The following is a 22,015-nucleotide window of genomic DNA, read 5'->3' on the forward strand; positions in this document are numbered from 1 at the left end:
AAAAAGATAACATCAAAATGTCCAGAGATGAATAATAACTCTTCCCATTTTAAATTTCTAAGGAAAGGGTCAAACACGATGTTATAATATAATATATTTAAATATTATATAATATTTAACATAAATGAATATAGCATAAAATTTATATAAATATAGCAAGTCAATACTACATAATTTCAACTTTAGCTCTAACACTGTGTAGGTGTGTAGGTTCTGATACCTTAATAAACTAATCTGAGCCTGAATTTCCTAAGCCAATAAATAACAATAGCAAAGAGACATTGTTGCTGTGCAAAGCACATGATGAATATATGTAAAACTCGTAAGAGCCTTGTGGAGTTACTCTATTACTTCTTACTACACATAATTTTAACTTAAAACATTTTTTTAAAGTGCCATATGTTACAGGATATTTGAACATGTTTCTAGTTAGGGTGTGTCTTAGCCCCAGGCACACACCTTTAAGCCCTCTGGCTGGAATACAGACATGCCCTTAATACTCATCTTTAGTCCTAAACAATGACGGTAAAGTTAGTTTGTAGAAAGAAGCACTTATGTTTGATAGTGTTGTCTAATTTAGTAACAGAAAAAAAAATGATGAATCAGAGAAAATTTTGACAGAATAGGATCTGCCCAACTCTCAGGAAGGAAAGAGAAGCTGCTTAAGAGAGAGAGACAGACAGCCCAGGAGAAAAAGTGTACAGTACAGGAATATGGTAGACCCTGTGGAGAACGGGACAGTAGAGTCAAGAGGGAAAGAAGAGCAGCACAGAGAGGGAGGATGAGGCAGTTTTACTGGGACAGTTCTAGAAAGCAGTGCAGAGAGATAAATGAGAGAGGGCAATTTTACTGAGACAGATTTCAGGCAGAGAACAAGCTAGACACTGGTAAAGACAGAATGAGCAAGAGAATGAGAAGGGGCTGGAAGATTAAAAAAGATTGCTAGAGTTACTTTGAGGCCAAGCAGAGCAATTCAGAGGCCCAGAGAAAAGCCAGATTAAATAAATTGGCTGAGTTCTGACAGCCAGCCAGAGCTCAGAAAGAACTAGGAAGGGGTGGACTTATTCAAAAGTAAGTACCAGAGGCTGAAAACATTCTAGGCCTAGATTAGGTGATATAGAGATTAGAAGCTTCCAAGATGAGTCCTTGGTTAGCAGATGGAGGCAGTAAGCCTCCCAGACAACAATTACATCAAGCAAATAAAAGATATTTTATAGGAAAAAACATTCCTTCTTTGCTTCTAGTGTTGAAGAACACTTAAATGGCCTCTCACAAGATGATTTTATGGAAAGTCTGTTTTTTGAGAATCCATGTGGTTAACTTGTTCTGCCTCAATATTGCTATAAGAATTTTTTGAGCTATAATTTATAACCAATCAATTTACTAGTTCTAAACACATAATATGATGAGTTCTGAGAACTATAGTTTTGTAATCATCATTACAGTTATGACAGAACATTTCTATCTCTCCCCAAAATTCATCCATGCTCCATTTCAACTAATATCATCAATCCAACCCTGGGGTCCTGACAACTACCAAATTATTTTTTTATAACCATAGCTTTGCATTTTCTGGGATTCCATATAAATGGAAACATATATCATCTAGTATTTTCTCTTAGGCTACATTCCCTTAGCAAAATGCATTTGAGAGTCATCCCTTTTCCTGCATGTTTCAATAGTTCGTTTCTTTTTATTATTAAGTAATATTTCATTGTATGGATGAACTAATCTTTTTCTTTTCGTGGGAAAAAATAGGAGAATGATTCATTTCTCAGGCAAGTTGGGATAAAAGATAACACTTCTCAGATGTCTTGTTTAGCTATTTTAAGGTCAAAGAAGATCAATGTCATCTCATAACTTTGGTCTCTGCATAGACATATTTCTTGCCCAAAACATCACATTTTCTGCCTTCATTAAAATAACTGAGCCCTGTAATGTATGCCCATCTTCTATTTACCCAAAAGAATCCATATGTGCCTTCAGTGCAACAAGGACAGGTACCTCCAACCACCCTTTGATTCTGTTTTATTTGCCAAGAATCCCTCCCCTCCCTTGTCAATCAATCAGAATTCTTTCCTCCATATTATCCTTTACAGCTCAGCTGAGACTCCACTTTCCACATCATGTCTTTCCTGTCTCTTCAAGTAGAATTAATTACTTCCTCTTTCTTGGTGTCCCAAAGCACCAGGTATATAACTCTACTAAATTATTCACTTGATAAGAATTCATGCCCAAACCCAAGTGTGCCTCTCTTATGAAAGAGAAGATGCTATTCAACTTTGCCCCACACCCAAGAGTAGGTTCAACTCTCAGCATCAAAGTAGATATTCAATGAATGTTTGTTTAACAAAGAACAAAAATAAATAAATGCATGCATAAAAGTGCCCTCCCGTTGATACTCAGCTGTCATGGGTAATGCATGAATGTGAGTACAACACTGCTCTAATTGCCTGGAAACCGACTTCTTTTCAGCCCATCAGTTTTCACCAGGATAGAGAAGTCTGTTAAGGCTCTGATAAATCTTGCTGAATTTTAAGGAAACAACTGCTTTCCACTGAAAGGAGTGCTTAATTATTCACAGTGCGTCGGGATTCCTGTGACATGACTAGCAACCAGCTTCTGGCCCTTCCAAAAGGAAGAATGCATCCGTAATTAAAATGTGACCCATGCTGTCTCCTGCTGCCAGATTCCCTTGAGTAGTCACTAGGGATGAAATTCTAATTATGACATTTGAAGAAATAAAATCCTCTAGGGGAAGCAGCCTCCAAAGACATACTGGATGTCGACAGCTGCTGTGGAAATTGCTTATTTTAACCTTTGCCATAAAAATTGTAAAACCAACCCAGCTCCTTCTCTGTTGAAGACATTTTGGGAGATGGATTTGTAGGTGTGTTTTAAGAATTAGCCTAAAGCCAAGACAGCATCATTTATACAACAGAAGTTCCATTAAAGTTTCTTGAATTTTTGTGAACTTCTGTTCAGGAAGTCCTTTTAAATTCTGATGAGCTGACATTTGAATGCTTCTATAGCAGATGGCTATCAGCTAAAAGAAGTACACAATATTTTATTCTTACTAGCTGAAACCAAATCTGAAAGTTAGGATAAATTTTTCTAAATTAAAAGTCTTAGAAGCTTGGGTCATACATTTAAGATACTTATGAGGGGAGGAAAAAAAACACAAACTAACTTGGTTGTAAATGCTTTTGTGACTTTGAAGATCAGATGCAAGCTACCTACTCAATAGACAGAAATATTGGAAGATTATTATATCTAATTAAACACTGTCTATTAAAAATTCAATATGGTGATGCCATGATCATCTATATGAAAATTTGATTATATTATCAGTTAACCAGGTGAAGATTTTGACCAAGGAAATCTTTTTAAAGCCTATCTGTGTTGAATTCTGTATCCTGTGGGAGATTAGAAAGTTGGCTAAGATTTATGACCAACAGCAAGAATATTTGTCCTCTACTTCAAACTCATCTTCATTTTATTTCTTTAATTTGGAAAGCACACTTCTACCTTGCCCCAGCTCATTCATTTACAGATGTTGCCACCTAATAGTTTCCATCTGAGGACTGTCTTATACAGATGCATGTAATTCAGACAAGTGAAGAACATCTAGAAAGTACTATGGCTTGGATCTAAAATTCCTCCTAAATGCCTTCATGTTGAAGATGCAGCCTTCATACAGGAGCTACTGAGGAGGGTCAAAACTTGTAGGAAGAAAAACCTAATGAGAAATCTTTAGGGTGTCATGTTCTAGAACAGGTATGAAACACTGAGTAGTTTTCTCCCTTCACATACTCCTATCATAATACACTACCTTACTCCAAAAGCAATGGGTCTAATTTACATGGGCTGAAACGTTCAAAATTATGCCAAAGTAAAGATTTAACTTTATTGGTTGATTGTCTCAAGTTATAAACAGATGTCAGAAAGCGAATAAACCCAATCATTCTTAGAGATACCTTCTTATATTTCCGTACTTTTAGATGTTGGCTAAAGACAGATTTTAATTTTTTACTCAAAAATTTAAATCTGATTGAGATAAAATTTTAATATAGGTTTTCATAAGTTCTTGTAAGTGCTAAAATAATGTATATGCTCTAACACAATGAAACCTCTTCCCACAAACTGTCACACGTTGGTGCTCCTCTGTCTTTATAACAAAAAGTTGGATTTGGATGTCCCTAAGGACGTATCATATTCTCTTTCAAAATGACCTTATCACCAAAACAGGAAGTCAAGAAGTTTCATAAGCTCCTGCCTCACTCAACTGTGTCATCATCCACTACTAGTAAATAACTGCAGACAAGTAAAGCGCCCGAGCTATTTCAGAGCTTGATGAATAGCTTTATGGGCCCCTTCTCCTGGCTGTCATTGTTCTGACAGTATGATTGAATACAGCGCTTGCACCATGCCAATGGGAGATGGCCACAAAAGGCCCTATATATTTCTCAGTGGCTGTGGTCATGTGCTTCTTCCAGGAGAGCACTGCACTATTCATTCAGGAACCTGTTACTCCCAGGGGAAAGTAAAATCTCAGCTTTCCGAGCTCCACTGAGTAAAAGCTGTGGATCTACTAAACCCCTTTCTCTCAAATAGCGTACTCAAATATCTTTGCAGAACTAGATATTATCCCAGCTCTGAAATTTAATCAAACAAAGTGGATGCTGAGCAATGTTGTAATTCATTCCAGCTAAGCTCTGAAAAATGTAAGGAGAATACAGCATCAAATATCTCATTCCTTTCAACTCAAAATGTTCGCTAACAGTCTCCTCTTTTTCTCTGTATCTGCAGCTATCTGTTATAGATTGTTCAAATGGTACTCATACTTGCCTAGAGACTGGCTTCCACCAAAGTTTTGGGGCTAATCCTCAAAGCTGTGCAAAATTGATTGGTTTTTAACCTCTATTTTTACAGTCTGGTGCAACTTAGCTATATCACATAAGGAGAGTCAGAATCCACCATTCTAGCCAAATTTGTTGTTTACCACATTGATCTAAGATAGCTCTACTAACAAACAACTTATATTTAATGTCTAACCTTCGAGATATTGTTTGCTTTGTAGTTTAAATCTTTCTTCTTTTCAGCTTGCTTCAATTTGTAAAGGAAAATTCTTCACAGGCTTATCCTGTTACCCCAGAGGTGATATTACCTTGTACCGTTTTCTCTTTTTGATGACTTTCTACACATTCCTTTCAAAAATGCTGACCAATTCTCAGGTAAGCTTTCAGTTGTCATGGAAAGTTAGATTCTTGGGCACAACATTTTAAAATTTAGTCTCAGATTCTACTATACTTGTGCGTGAGAAATTTATTTTTTTTTCTGTTTCATTCTCTCATATAATACATCCCAACTGCATTTCCCCCTTCCTTCTCTCACTTTAGCATCTTACCCCTACTTCCCTCTTTCCCAAGATCCATGCCCCCTCTACCTTCCATCAGAAACAAGTAGGCCTCCCAGGGACATCAATCAAATATGGCCTAACATGCTACAGTAAGACCAGGCACATATTCTCTCTTCAAAGCTGGATAAAGCAACCCAGTGGGAGGAGAAAGGTACCAAATTCAGGGAAAAGAGTCAGAGACATCCCCTGCTCTCACTATTAGGAATCTCACAAGAATATCAAGCTTCACAACCATAAAATATATGTAGAGGACCTAGGTCAGAACTATAGATGTTCTCTGATCTCTGTGAGCCTACTTGAGTCCCAGTGAGTTGATTCTGTGGGCAATATTCTTATAGTGTCCTTAACCACTCTGGGTCCTTCAATCCTTCTCCCTCCTCAGGACTCCCCAAGCTCAGCGTAATATTTGGGTCTAGGACTCTGACTCTGTTCCCATCAGATTCAGATGTGCTGGATGAAGGCTCCAGTCCCAACACATCCTGCAGGCATGAGGATGGATTGGTGTCCTGATCCATCCACTTGAGGCCTTGCCTGATTACAGAGGATGGCTGGTTCAGGCTTTGTGTCCCCATTATTAGGCATCTTCATTACTGTCACCCACATAGATTCCATGGACTTTCCATTGCATTGAGTTTCTACCTCTTCCTCAAAATGTACCTCAATTCCAGTCATCACTCCCAGTATTCTCTCCTTCCACCCCCACAACTTAATCCCTCCATTCCCATTCCTTTTGGGTAACTCAAAACAAGCAAGTAAAAGACCTGTATGATAACATCTTCACATCTTTGAAGCAGAAAATTGAAAATGATATCAGAAGATGGAAACATCTCCCATGTTCACAAATTGGTGGCATCATCATAATAAAATCTAATAAAATCGCCATCTTACTGAAAGCAAGCTACAGGTTAAGTGCAATCCCCATCAAAATTCCAACTCAATACTTCACAGACTTAAAAGTCTTAAAAGTTTTTCTCAACTACATATGGAAAAAATACAAACAAACAAAACAGGTTAGCTAAAACAATCCTGTACAATAAGAGAAGTTCTGGAGATATCAGCATCCTGGGTTTTAAGCTGTACTACATACCGATATTAATAAAAACTGCACATTATTGGCATAAACGCAAACAGGTGGATCAATGGAATGGACTAAAAAACCAGTTGTAAATCTAAATACCTATGGACACCTGATTTTTGCTACAGAAGCCAAAAATATGCAATGGAAAAAAGAAAGCATCTTCAACAAATGGTGCTGATCTAACTGAATGTTAGTTTTGCAGAAATATGCAAAGAGATCTTTATCTGTCACACTGCACAAAACTCAAATCCAAGTTCATCAAGGATCTTACCATAAAACCAGATAGAATAAAGCTGATAGAAGAAAAAGTGTGGGCTAGCCTTGAACAACTTGCTCAGGAGACAAGATCCTAAACAGACCACCAATAACTCAGGTACAAAGATCAACAACAAATAAATGTGATCTCCAAGAATTGATAAGTTTCTGAAGGCAAAGGACATCATCTATAGGACAAAAGAGCAGACTATAAAATGAGATAAGATCTTCATCAACTCCACATTTGGCTGAAGACTACTATCCAAAATATATAAAGAACTCAAGAAACTAGACATCAACAAACTACATAAAGTTCTAAAAAGAGACCTCTCAACAGAAGAATCTCAAATTACCAAGAAGTATTAATATGTCTTAAATAAATGTCCTAAGGTATCAGGAAAAAGCAAAGCAAAAGAAATTTGAGATTCCACCTTTATTGTCAGACTGTCTAGATCCACCACCTCCTTTTTTTTAATTTTCTATATTCTTTGTTTACATTCCAAATGCTTCCCCTTTCCCAGTTACCCCCTCTCCATAAGTCCCATAAGCCCTCTTCCCTCTGCCCATTCCCCATTCACCCCTCCCATTTCTCTGTCCTGGTACTCCCCTACAATGCTGGATCAAGCATTTCCAGGACCAGGGACCTCTCCTTCCTTTTTCTTGGGAATCATTTGATATGTTAATTGTGTCTTGAGTATTCAGAGCTTCTGGGCTAATTAATATCCACTTATCAGTGACTACATTCCATGTGTATTCTTTTGTGATTGGGTTACCTCACTTAGGATGATATTTTCCAGTTCCAACCATTTGCCTAAAAATTTCATGAAGTCATTGTTTTTAATTGTTGGGAAGTGTTCCATTGTGTACATATACATTTTCTGTATCCATTCCTCTACTGGAGGACATCTGGGTTCTTTCCAGCTTCTGGCTATTATAAATAAGGCTGCTACAAACACAGTGGAACATGTGTCCTTACTGCCTGCCAGGGAATACTCTGGGTATATGCCCAGGGGTGGTATTGCAGGGTTCTCCGGAAGTGTCATGCACAGTTTTCTGAGTACTCACCAGACTGATTTCTAGAGTGGTTGTACCAATTTGCAACACCACCAGCAGTGCAGGAGTGTACTTCTTTCTCTACATCATTGCCAACACCTGCTGTCTCCTGAGTTTTTAATCCAGACATTCTGACTGGTATGAGGTGAAATCTCAGGGTTGTTTGACTTGCATTTCCCTATTGATAAATGATGTTGAACATTTCTTTTTTTTTTAATTTTTTTTATTCGATATATTTTTTATTTACATTTCAAATGATTTCCCCTTTCCTAGCCAACCCACTCCCAGAAAGTCACGTAAGCCCCCTTCTCCCCCCTGTCCTCCCACCCACCCCTTCCCACTTCCCCGTTCTGGTTTTGCTGAATACTGCTTAACTGAGTCTTTCCAGAACAAGGGCCACTCTTCCTTTCTTCTTGTACCTCATTTGATGTGTAGATTATGTTTTGGGTATTCCAAGTTTCTAGGTTAATATCCACTTATTAGTGAGTGCATACCATGATTCACCTTTTGAGTCTGGGTTACCTCATTTAGTATGATGTTCTCTAGCTCCATCCATTTGCCTAAGAATTTCATGAATTCATTGTTTCTAATGGCTGAATAGTACTCCATTGTGTAGATATACCACATTTTTTGCATCCACTCTTCTGTTGAGGGATACCTGGGTTCTTGCCAGCATCTGGCAATTATAAATAGGGCTGCTATGAACATAGTAGAGCATGTACCCTTATTACATGGTGGGGAATCCTCTGGGTATATGCCCAGGAGTGGTATAGCAGGATCTTCTGGAAGTGAGGTGCCCAGTTTTCTGAGGAACCGCCAGACTGATTTCCAGAGTAGTTGTACCAATTTGCAACCCCACCAGCAGTGGAGGAGTGTTCCTCTTTCTCCACACCCTCTCCAACACCTGCTGTCTCCTGAATTTTTAATCTTAGCCATTCTGACTGGTGTAAGGTGAAATCTCAGGGTTGTTTTGATTTGCATTTCCCTAATGACTAATGAAGTTGAGCATTTTTTAAGATGCTTCTCCGCCATCTGAAGTTCTTAAGGTGAGAAATCTTTGTTTAACTCTGTACCCCATTTTTAATAGGGTTGTTTGGTTTTCTGGAGTCTAACTTCTTAAGTTCTTTATATATATTGGATATTAGCCCTCTATCTGATGTAGGATTGGTGAAGATCTTTTCCCAATTGGTTGGTTGCCGATTTGTCCTCTTGATGGTGTCCTTTGCCTTACAGAAACTTTGTAATTTTATGAGGTCCCATTTGTCAATTCTTGCTCTTAGAGCATATGCTATTGGTGTTCTGTTCAGAAACTTTCTCCCTGCACCGATGTCCTCAAGGGTCTTCCCCAGTTTCTTTTCTATTAGCTTCAGAGTGTCTGGCTTTATGTGGAGGTCCTTGATTCATTTGGATTTGAGCTTAGTACAAGGAGACAAGGATGGATCAATTCGCATTCTTCTGCATGCTGACCTCCAGTTGAACCAGCACCATTTGTTGAAAAGGCTATCTTATTTCCATTGGATGTTTTCAGCCTCTTTGTTGAGGATCAAGTGGCCATAGGTGTGTGGGTTCATTTCTGGATCTTCAATCCTGTTCCATTGATCCTTCTGTCTGTCACTGTACCAATACCATGCAGTTTTTAACACTATTGCTCTGTAGTATTGCTTGAGGTCAGGGATACTGATTCCTCCAGATTTTCTTTTGTTGCTGAGAATAGTTTTAGCTATCTTGGGTTTTTTGTTGTTCCAGATGAATTTGAGAATTGCTCTTTCTAACTCTGTGAAGAATTGAGTTGGGATTTTGATGGGTATTGCATTGAATCTGTAGATTTCTTTTGGCAAAATGGCCATTTTAACTATATTGATTCTACCGATCCATGAGCATGGGAGGATTTCCCATTTTTTGAGGTCTTCTTCCATTTCCTTCTTCAGAGTCTTGAAGTTCTTGTCATACAGATCTTTCACATGTTTGGTAAGAGTCACCCCAAGATACTTTATACTGTTTGTGGCTATTGTGAAGGGGGTCATTTCCCTAATTTCTTTCTCAGCCTGCTTATCCTTTGAGTATAGGAAGGCCACTGATTTGCTGGAGTTGATTTTATAACCTGCCACTTTGCTGAAGTTGTTTATCAGCTGTAGGAGCTCTCTAGTGGAGTTTTTGGGGTCACTTAGGTACACTATCATGTCATCTGCAAATAATGATAGTTTGACTTCTTCCTTTCCAATTTGTATCCCTTGACCTCCTTATGTTGTCGAATTGCCCGAGCTAGTACCTCAAGTACAATATTGAAAAGATAAGGAGAAAGGGGGCAGCCTTGTCTGGTCCCTGATTTCAGTGGGATTGCTTCAAGTTTCTCTCCATTTAGTTTGATGCTGGCTACCGGTTTGCTGTATATTGCTTTTACTATGTTTAGGTATGGGCCTTGAATTCCTGTTCTCTCCAAGACTTTAAGCATGAAAGGATGCTGAATTTTGTCAAATGCTTTTTCAGCATCCAATGAAATGACCATGTGGTTTTGTTCTTTGAGTTTGTTTATGTAGTGAATTGCATTGATGGATTTCCGTATATTGAACCAACCCTGCCTTCCCGGGATAGAGCCTACTTGATCATGGTGGATGATCGTTTTGATGTGTTCTTGGATTCGGTTGGCAAGAATTTTATTGAGTATTTTTGCATCAATGTTCATAAGGGAAATTGGTCTGAAGTTCTCTTTCTTTGTTGGATCTTTGTGTGGCTTTGGTATCAGTGTAATTGTGGCTTCGTATAAGGAATTGGGTAGTGTTCCTTCTATTTCTATTTTGTGGAATAGTTTGAAGAGTATTGGTGTTAACTCTTCTTTGAAGGTCTGATAGAATTCTGCACTGAAACCATCTGGTCCTGTGCTTTTTTTGGTTGGAAGACTTTCCATGACTCCTTCTATTTCTTTAGGCATTATGGGACTGTTTAGATGGTCTAGTTTGTCCTGATTTAATTTTGGTATTTGGTACCTGTCAAGGAAATTGTCCATTTCCTCCAGATCCTCCAGTTGTGTTGAGTACAGTCTTTTGTAGTAGGATCTGATGATTTTTTGGATTTCCTCAGTTTCCGTTGTTATATCTCCCTTTTCATTTCTAAGTTTGTTAAGTTGGATACTTTCTCTGTGCCCTTTGGTCAGTCTGGCTAAGGGTTTATCTATCTTGTTGATTTTCTCAAAGAACCAGCTCCTGGTTTTGTTGATTTTTTGTATGGTTCTCTTTGTTTCTACTTGATTGATTTCGGCCCTGAGTTTGATGATTTCCTGCCTTCTACTCCTCCTGGGTGAAATAGCTTCTTTTTGTTCCAGGGCTTTCAAGTGTGTCATTAAGCTGGTAATGTATGCTCTCTCCATTTTCTTTTTGGAGGCACTCAGGGCTATGAGTTTTCCTCTTAGCACTGCTTTCATTGTGTCCCATAGATTTGGGTACGTTGTGTTTTCATTTTCATTGTGTTCTAAAAAGTCTTTAATTTCTTTTTTTATTTCTTCCTTGACCAAGGTATCATTGCGTAGAATATTGTTCAGTTTCCACGTGTATGTGGGTTTTCTGTTGTTTTTGTTGCTATTGAAGACTACTTTTACTCCATAGTTATCTGATAGGAGGCATGGGATTAGTGTGATCTTCTTATATTTGTTGAGGTCTGTCTTGTGACCAATTATATGGTCGATTTTGGAGAAGGTGCCATGAGGTGCTGAGAAAAAGGTATATTCTTTTGTTTTAGGATAGAATGTTCTATATATATCTGTTAAATCTAATTGGTCCAAAGCTTCAATTAGTTTCATTGTGTCCCTGTTTAGTTTCTGTTTTCCTGATCGTTCCATTGAGGAAAGTGCAGTGTTGAAGTCACCCACAATTATTGTGTTAGGTGCAATGTGTACTTTGAGTTTTAATAAAGTTTCTTTTACAAAAGAGGGTGCCCTTGTATTTGGAGCATAGATGTTCAGGATTGAGAGTTCTTCTTGTTGTATATTTCCTTTGACTAGCAAGAAGTGTCCCTCAGAGTCTCTTTTGATGACTTTGGGTTGAAAGTCAATTTTATCTGATATTAAAATGGCTACTCCAGATTGTTTCCTGAGTCCATTTGCTTGTAAAACTGTCTTCCAGCCTTTTACTCTAAGGTAGTGTTTGTCTTTGACCCTGAGGTGTGTTTCCTGTAAGCAGCAAAATGTAGGGTCCTGTTTACGTATCCAGTCAGTTAGTCTGTGTCTTTTTATTGGGGCATTAAGTCCATTGATGTTAAGAGATATTAAGGAATAGTGATTGTTACTTCCTATCATTTTTGACGTTATTTTATAAATTTGATTGCTTAACTTCTTTTGGGTTTGATGAAAGGTTACTATCTTGCTTTTTCCAGGGTGAAGTTTCCCTCCTTGTATTGGTGTTTTCCTCCTATTATCCTTTGTAGGGCTGGGTTTGTGGATAGATATTGGGTAAACTAATCCAAAAGAAACTGAAATATCTTAGTTTCTCCATCTACGGTGATTGAGAGTTTTGCTGGATATAGTAGTTTTGGTTGGCATTTGTGTTCTCTTAGAGTCTGCATGAGATCTGCCCAGGACCTTCTAGCCTTCATAGTCTCAGGTGAAAATTCTGCTGTGATTCTGGTAGGTCTTCCTTTATATGTTACTTGGCCTTTTTCTCTTACTGCCTTTAATATTCTTTCTTTGTTTAGAACATTTGGTGTTTTGATTATTATGTGACAGGAAGTATTTCTGTTCTGGTCCAGTCTGTTTGGAGTTCCGTAGGCTTCTTGTATATTCATGGGCATCTCTCTCTTTAGGTTAGGGAAGTTTTCTTCCATAATTTTATTGAAGATATTTGCTGGCCCTTTAAGTTGTAAATCTTCACTCTCATCTATGCCTATAAACCTATTTGGTCTTCTCATTGTGTCCTGGATTTCCTGGATATTTTGGGTTTCAAGCTTTTTGCATTTTGCATTTTCTTTAACTGTTGAGTCCATGGTTTCTATGGAATCTTCAGCATCTGAGATTCTTTCTTCTATCTCTTGTATTCTGTTTTCTGTCCCCTGATTTCTTCCCAAGGCTTTCTATCTCTGTCCCCTGATTTCTTCCCAAGGCTTTCTATCTCCAAAGTTGTCTCCCTTTGAGTTTTCTTAGTTGTTTCTTTCTTCTGATTTTAGATCCTGGATGGTTTTGCTTAGCTCCTTCACTTGCTTGTTTGTGCTTTCCTTTAATTCTTTAAGAGATTTTTGTGTTTCCTCTTTAATGACCTCAGCCTGTTGACCAAAGTTCTCCTGTATTTCTTTAAATGTGTTTTGTGTTTCCTCATTGTTGGCTTTTGTATTCTCCTGGATTTCTTTCAATGATTTTTGTGTTTCCCTTGCAAGGGCTTCTAACTTTTGATCCATTTTCTCCTGAATTTCTTTATGTATGTCCTTCATGTGTTCCTGTACCAGCATCATGACCAGTGATTTTAAATCCAAATCTTGTTTTACTGGTGTGATGGGGTATCCAAGACATGTTGGTAGAGGAGAATTGGGTTCAGATGTTGCCATATTGCCTTGATTTCTGTTAGTGACGTTCCTGTGTTTGCCTTTTGCCATCTAGTTCTCACTGGTGTTAGTTTGTCTTGTCAGTGCTGGACTCACCAGTGCAAGCTGCCCCTTCCCAGTTGGCCTCTGGTGCACAGCTTACCTCCTGTACTGCCTGTAGACAGGGTGCTGCTGCCCAGGCTGTTCAGATCCCGAAGCAGGCACCCGAAGGCTCCCGCTGGGGCCCACTGGATTCACTGGAGCACACCGACTTCTCCCAACTGGCCGCCTGGAAGCCCCTCTAGCCTCTTGCAGGACCTGGAGATGTGGTGCCGCCGCCCAGGCTGATCTGTATCCGGAAGTGGAGAGAGTTGAGCTGAGGGCTTCCGCCTGAAGCCTTGCCCCCGATTGTGTCTGTGGACCAGATGGAACCCATGTGCACCCCCAGGGAGCGCAGAAGGTGTATGCTGCCGGGACCTCCCCTGTGTTCTGATCACTCCGCTTGGCAGCCAATCCCCCAACAGGGCTGGCGCACACAAGGTTAGTCTGGCCACTCAGGCCCTGAGTCCAGGCAAAAGCCTGGGAGGCCAAGGTCCGAGCAAAGTTCCCCTAGGGCTATGACTGTTAATTGGGTCTGCCAGGTGACCAGGATGGCGGGCGTGCGTGCTCGCGCTCCCCGAAAGTGCTAGGAGAGTCTGCTGTGCTACCAACCTCCTGGGCGGGTTGACACACAGATGGCCCACCAAGCCGCCCAGTTCTTGGCGTCAGTCCTGGTCCTTTTGGGGCCTAGACCCCCACTTTGTTAGCCTCAGGCTATGCCTGTTAGCCGGCTCTGCTGGTGTCCTGTAGGCAAAATGGCGGCGCACGCGCAGGCCAGGGCAAAAAACTTCCTGGCTGGGTTGGCACCCCGATGGCCCCCCGAACAGCCCAGGGCCTGGGTGCAGGCCAACAACCTTCGGACTCAGACCCCCGCGGTGTTGGCCTCGGATTATGTTTGTGTACCTCAGTCTGTCTGATCTCTCTGGAGTCCGAAACCAAGATGGAGGTGAGCCTCTCCTGACTGCCAGGAGGCCGAGTTCTGAAGTGGCTTCTGTGCAGCGAAAGGCGCCGCAAAACTGCAGCTGCTTGTAGCCCGGCTGGTCAGCGAAGGTCAGTGGTCATGGGCGCAGGGTCTAACTGGACCCTGTGTCGCCTTGGTTCCACTGCTGATGGCCCTTCAGCTGGACCAGCCACTGCTGCACTGCCACCGCAGCTGCCGCCACCGCAGCCTGTTGAACATTTCTTAAGGTGCTTCTCAATCATTTGAAATTCTTCAGGTGAAAATTCTTTGTTTAGCTCTGTACCCCATTTTAATAGGGTTATTTGGCTCTCTGGAGTCTACCTTCTTGATTTCTTTGTATATATTGGATATTAGCCCTCTGTCAGATGTAGGGTTGGTGAAGATATTTTCCCATTTTATTGGTTGCTGTTTTGTCCTTTTGCCAGTGTCATTTGCCTTACAGAAACGTTGTAATTTTATGAGGTCCCATTTGTCAATACTTGATCTTAGAGCATAAGCTAGTGGTGTTCTCTTCAGTAACTTTTCCCCTGTGCCCATGTCCTCAAGGGTCTTCCCCAGTTTCTTTTCTATTAGTTTCAGTGTGTCTGGTTTTATGTGGAGGTTCTTGATCCACTTAGACTTGAGCTTAGTACAAGGAGATAAAAATGGATTGATTTGCATTCTTCTGCATGTTAGCTGCTAGTTGAGCCAGCACCATTTTTTGAAGAGGCTATCTTTTTTTCCACTGGATGAAATTAGTTACTTTGTCACAGATCAAGTGACCATTGATGTGTGGGTTCATTTCTGGGTCTTCAATTCTATTCCATTGATCTATCTGCCTATCACTGTACCAATACCATGCAGTTTTTCACACTATTGCTCTTTAGTACTGCTTGTGGTCTGGGATACTGATTCCCCCAGAAGTTCTTTTACTGTTGAGAATAGTTTTAGCTATCATGGGTTTTTGGTTATTCCAGATGAATTTGAGAATTGCTCTTTCTAACTCTATAAAGAACTGAGTTGGGATTTTGACAGGGATTGCATTAAATCTTCATATTGATTTTGGCAAGATGGCCATTTTTACTATATTAATCCTGCCAATCCACGACCATGGATGATTTTTTTCATTTTCTGACGTCTTCTTCAATTTCCTTCTTCAGAGACCTGAAGTTCTTATCATTCAGATCTTTCACTTGTTTGGTTAGAGTCAAACCAAGACACTATATAGTGGCTATTGTGAATGGTGTCATTTCTCTAATTTCATTCTCAGTCTGCTTATTCTTTGAATATAGGAAGGCTACTGATTTGCTTGAGTTGATTTTATAACCAGCCACTTTGCTGAAGTTGTTTAATCTGGTTCAGCTGTAGGAGTTCTCTGGTGGAGTTTTTTGGGTCACTTAAATATACTATCATATCATCTGTGAATAGCGATAGTTTGACTTCTTTCTTTCCAATTTGTATCTCTTTGACCTCCTTATGTTGCCTAATTGCTCTAGCTAGAACTTCAAATACTTTATTGAAAAGACATGGAGAGAGGGGGCAGCCTCGTCTAGTCCCAGATTTTAGTGGGTTTGCTTCAAACTGAGGAAATTCAAAAAATCATTAGATCCTACCACAAAAACCTATACTCAACAACTGGAGAATCTAGATGAAATGGACAATTTCCTAGACAGATAACAAATACCAAAATTAAATCAGGATCAAATAGATCATCTAAACAGTCCTATAACCCCTAAAGAAATAGAAGTGGTTATTGAAAGTCTTCCAACCAAAAAAAGCACAGGACCAGATGATTTTAGTGCAGAATTCTATCAGACCTTCAAAGAAGACCTAACACCAATACTCTTCAAACTATTCCACAAAATAGAAACAGAAGGAAGACTACCCAACTCATTCTATGAAGCCACAATTACGCTGATACTAAAACCACACAAAGATCCAACAAAGAAAGAGAACTTCAGACCAATTTCCCTAATGAATATCAATGCAAAAATACTCAATAAAATTCTTGCCAACTGAATCCAATAACACATCAAAATGATCATTCACCATGATCAAGTAGGCTTCATCCCAGTGATGCAGGGATAGTTCAATATATGGAAATCCATCAATGCAATCCACTACATAAACAAACTCAAAGAAAAAAAACCACATGGTCATTTCATTAGATGCTGAAAAAGCTTTTGACAAAATTTTGCATCCTTAAATGCCAAAAGTCTCAGAAAGATGAGGATTTCAAGCCCATACCTAAACATAGTAAAAGCAATATATAGCAAACCTGCAGCCAGCATCAAACTAAATGGAGATCCACCACCTCCTAATAATGACACAGAGAATTATTATTTATTATAGCTCAGGCTTTAGCTTAGGCTATTTCCCAACTAGCCTAACTATAACTTAATTAACCTCTTCTATATGAATCCATGTTTGCCACGTTGCCCATTACCTTTCATTATGTCCTAGTAAGTGCAACTTCCTCCATATCTGGCTGCTGAATCCTTCCCACCCCTACTCAATAAATGATTCTTTCCTAGAGTTCCTATCTATGCCTGGAAGTCCCATCATTTCTGTTCTGTCCTGCTATAGGCCTTCAGCTCTTTACTATATCAATGAGAAGATGACAGAGGAAAATATTCACAAAATTCTCAGGCAAGTGATAATCCAATAAAGCTAGCAATACCCAGATGTGTCCTATACTCAATTCTGTGGCAGTACAAATATCAACATTTGAATAATACAAAGACAACCTTTGCACAGAGCACAAAAAGATTATCCCAACACGTCTTACACCTGTCAAAATGGGTAAGATCAAAACCACAAGTGATAGCTCATGCTGGTGAAGGTGTTGAGCAAGTCTTCTATTGCTGGTGAGAGTAAAATCTTGTCCAGCTGCTTTTGAAATCAGTATTGCAGTTTCAAACTCCTAAAGACCCAGCCAGACTATACCTAAAAACAGAATATTTGAGAATATAACCAAAAAACAGTCCATTCTACCACAAGAACATTTGTTCAGATATGCTCATAGCAACTTTATTCATAATAAGCAGAAACTAGAAGCAACCTATATGATGACCTTCAAATAAGGAATAGATTTTTTTTAAAGTGTGGTACAGTTACAAAATGGAGGATTACTCAGGCGTTAAAAAAAATGAAATCATGAAATTTGTAGGCAAATGTCTGGAACCCAGAAAACTCATCCTTTGTAAAGTAACCCAGACCCAGAAAGACAAACATGGTATGTACTAACTTATAAATGGAGATTAGCTGTAAAGTAAAGGATAATCATGCTACAAAACAGACCCAAAGAGGCTAAGTAATGAGGCAGGCTTAAGGGAAGATTCGAGGATCTTCCTGGAAGAAGAAATAGAAAAATTCCATGGATAGAAATGTTTTAGCATGCTGAATCACATAAGCATTTCCTTGTCTCTCTATTCCAGTATTGCTCTGCATGCCCATTTTGGATGGACTCAAAACCTTCACAGCTGAATAATGAGAGTATTTTAAATGTATGCAAAACATATATACAATTTTAATGAACGTTTCTCATCTAGGCAGACTGTGCTCACTACAAGAGCACCTAACAAATACCACCTAACAAAAACCTCAGTATCAGACATGAGAAGCCCTTTTTTGAGTTTGTCAGCCAAAGCTGTCCAAAAGACTCCCAAAGCATAGAACCTATTGCTTTTGCCTTGGTTACTACCCACCCCAAGAAGTGGAAGGCAAATTCGTATTGATGAAGACGCCATGCTATTAAGAAATAGCACCCGGAGATTCTGGAGCTGGAACTCCAGCTGTTAGCCTGCAGGTTGGGGATAATAGCAAATTGGCCTGGGCCCAGAATTCTCTGTCTTCTCTTCGGACAAGAATCCTGCTCTTGCAAAAGCCAGTGCAAAACACTTTGCAATGCCATCTCTAGTTCTGGATTCCAAAGTGACCACTGAACCTAAGACCCACCTACAGGGCCTAAATTCACCAAATAATGTTATAACCCCTTGAGCTCACCATCACATCACAACCTGACCCCTACTCCACTTTAAGAAGTCCCTACCCAGCCCAACCTTGCAACTTCACTAACCCCATCCTGTGAAGTCAGTGAACCTTCCCAGAGCTGCCCCAATAAAGCTGTGGGGTTTGTTGCTGTTATTGTTGTTTTTGTTTTTGTTTTTACTATAAGTTCAGCTTAATTCAATTTATTAGGTTGATAGAGAAGCCACCTGGAAAAAACCCTCCCAGGAGACTAGTTTTCATTAAAACAGAAGGTTCCATGAACCTTCCACAAACCTTCCCCCAAAGAGGAAGAGAACCAACTATCTTACAAGCTAGGAATCACATCAATAACCAACATGATACACTAACCTTACAGGTACTGTTGTGTCATGCATAGCTTGGCAGTAACCACAGCTTTCTAAATAGACATAAGACCCACTCAACAAGAGGGATAGCATGTCTGGTATAGGAAACCTAGCTAACTATTCAGTGCTACAGAAATGATAGTTATTTGAGGAAAATCTACAACCACCAATTTACTAAACTAGTATAAGCCTCTATAAACATTTGCCCTTATATCCATTCCACAGATAAATGTAGTCTTCAGCCCTCATCAATGATTCTTTTCTTTGCAACAAAGAGAGGAGAGAGAGGAGAGAGAGAGAGAGAGAGAGAGAGAGAGAGAGAGAGAGAGAGAGAGAACGAACTACCAACCAGATTTTGGAGTCAGTTTTCACAATGGAAATGTGATGGATGTTTTCACAAAACACTCCCAATCCTAATGGATGTTTTCACAAAACACTCCCAAACATAAGACTCAGGAGCACTGCAGCAGAGGGTACACAAAGATTGGGGAATTTAGAACTTTGATATGAGAATGAGTTCTTTAGTAACACCAGAATTTTTATACCTGTAAAGTCTCACCAAAGTGACTGACTACATAAGCTGAATAAAGAGGAACCAATAAACATGAAAAAGTACATGGGGCCTCAACTCCACACAAAAAAGAACTACAAGCAACTGAATAAATCAAGGAGAGAGATAAGCAACTGTCCCTAAGGACAAATACACCAATTGGTTCTCCACTGACAAGCCTACATATAAGATTATATACATTCAAAATGTTATATTTGGGAATACATTTTTGTATAGAAATGCATATGTGTGTACAGTATTAATTAGTGGAAAAATTTAAGCCATGAATCTGAAGCAGAGTGGGAAGGGGGATAAGGGGGTGGGGGTTGAAGGGAGGAAAGGAAAGGGGGAAATATTGAAAGTAAATTATCATCTCAAAAGTTAACATAAAAATACAATTAAAAGATGTGTGCAGATGGTAAATATGTCAGAAATATATATTTTCAAGGTACATGTCCCACATAGCACAATTCAACACTATATTCCTCCAACTGAGCCTCTATGCACAGTGTTAGGTCCACATCTGATAGAGGAGAGAGCCATACAGCTTCATGTTTTCTACTCCATAACATTCTATACACGTGGATTTCACAGAACCTAATGAAATCATCACCATCTTTCTCTTTAGGGATTTAACAAGAACTTGTAGTTCTGCAAAACTCCATGTTTTGGATAGTTTCTCTTATGTGATAAACGCCATGATCAAAAGCAAGTTGAGGAGAAAAGGCTTTATTTTATCTCAGGATCACAGAACATGAGCCATAGGAGGGAATCAGGCCAGAAACCTGGAAGCAGAAACTAAAGCAGAGGCTAGGAAGGAATTTTGCTTAGTCTTGCTTTCATTAGCTACAGATTAGGCCTAACCACCCAGAGATAACTATCCCCCACAGTGGGCTTGCCCTCCTATATCAATTAGCAATTAAGAAAATGCCTCCAGACATTCTCACAGCCCAAGCTGATGGAAGTAATACCCCTATTGAAACTCCCTCTACCTAGATAGGAAGACTATCTCCTGACAAAAACTAGTCAGTCCATCCCACCTTACTAAAATACAATGTATTTTCTTTCTTCTCTTCCACTGAAGCTTGTGTGATCCTTTGCCCTGTCAACAATAATTATAAAAGCATGAATTTTGTCATCTGGTACCATTGTCATCAAGAGTTCTAGCTCTTAAGATAGCCAGTTATGAAAATTAAGAATATCTGCACTGGGGCCAGAACTAGTACAGTCGATTATATGCTTCGTTTAGATGTAGGTTCTTATTTATACCCATTGGGCCTTTCATTTTTCTTTGGAACACGGTGTCTAGTGTTTAAAAATGGGTAAACAAGTAAGTAAATGAGCAAATATGCACTAGCACTAAACATAAATTCTAAGATGGCAGATTTAAAAGTATTCTTGAGAAAATTTTATTGGAGTCAGGGATAAAAGAGGGCAGGCAAGGTGTAAATCTCAGCAGATGTGCTGAGGAGACTAGTGACTGGAGAAGGCCATGCTGTTTAAATTAAGCCAGGATGGAGGGCAGACACAAAGCAGCAGGAAGCCATGGGGCAGGGAGAAGATCTCTAGAGAAAGAGTAAGGAAGTTCAAAGTATTAAGGGAACTCATCGTCCAGAAGACAGGAAGAAGAAAAGGAGTGACGTGGGAAAAAAGATAGAACTGTAGAGTTGTGGCCCTATAAGGGGATGGGAACGCTATAAGGGGATGGGAATTCTGGGAAGGAACTGTTCATGAGCTCATTAAAGGGTTAACTGTCCCATTGATCTCTTGTCATGATTTAAGATGATCCTCTCTTCCTACTGATCCCTTGGCCAGCTCACTGATCTCACCCAACTGGAGGCTAAAGATTTTTATCTTATTGACCAGCTGTTTTCCCCATGGCCTTCCAAGTTACTCTGCCATTCTCCCTTCAAAGAGGAAACCCTGAAATCATTTAGGAGATGTGACATAATAGAAAATAGAAATGACCCATTTTTTTTTAAATCATACTGACCAACTTTCCATCCACGTGAAGTTTGGAGTTTCTGCGAACCATGTGGAAGATGCACAAAAGAATTAAGTTAAGCTATAGAACAGGGAAGACAGAGGAACCCCAGAGAGAGACTTGGCTTCATTCCTTTCTACTGTAGAGCTGGCATCTAATGTCCAGCTTCCCTTCTGCTTTCTTTCCTGCTACTTAAGTCTACACTAAGGCAATGTAGGTGTCTTCCTTCTTTTGCTTAACATAATTGAAATATATAGTTGAATAGCAGTTACTTACATTTGAGAAAGTAGGAAGGGCTGGGCTCTCTTTGAGCCAATGTCAGAAGGTTCTATTTGTACCCTGAGACTAGTGACTCTGAACCTGCCCCAGCTTCCTCAGGCAGATAGAGCACACTAAAAGGTGAGAAGTCTGGACTTTCAAACTTCCTGCCTCTTCTATGGGTTATTGAAGCTCTAGTGCTATCTATGACTTATAAACACTAGACACTTTCTAACTACTTTTTCCTTCAATGCTCTCATTCCAACATTATTCTCCTCACTCTAAGTGTGAATAATGACCCACATAAATTGTATTCTATGTTCAATCATATACTAGATTTTTCTCATCCAAAACCTAGCCTCAGCACACACCCATGCCTTCATTCCTTCTCGTTCAGGATCAGTTTGTCTTACAAGGTTTTTGGCTTCCATAAGACATTTCTGAAATTTCTACATAATTCCTAACAGCTGAGTTACCAGTTTGTCTATCCAGAAGCACAGATTATGATGGAGCCAGGTGGGC

Source organism: Apodemus sylvaticus, chromosome 3 (assembly GCF_947179515.1).
Source record: "Apodemus sylvaticus chromosome 3, mApoSyl1.1, whole genome shotgun sequence".
NCBI lineage: Eukaryota > Metazoa > Chordata > Mammalia > Rodentia > Muridae > Apodemus > Apodemus sylvaticus.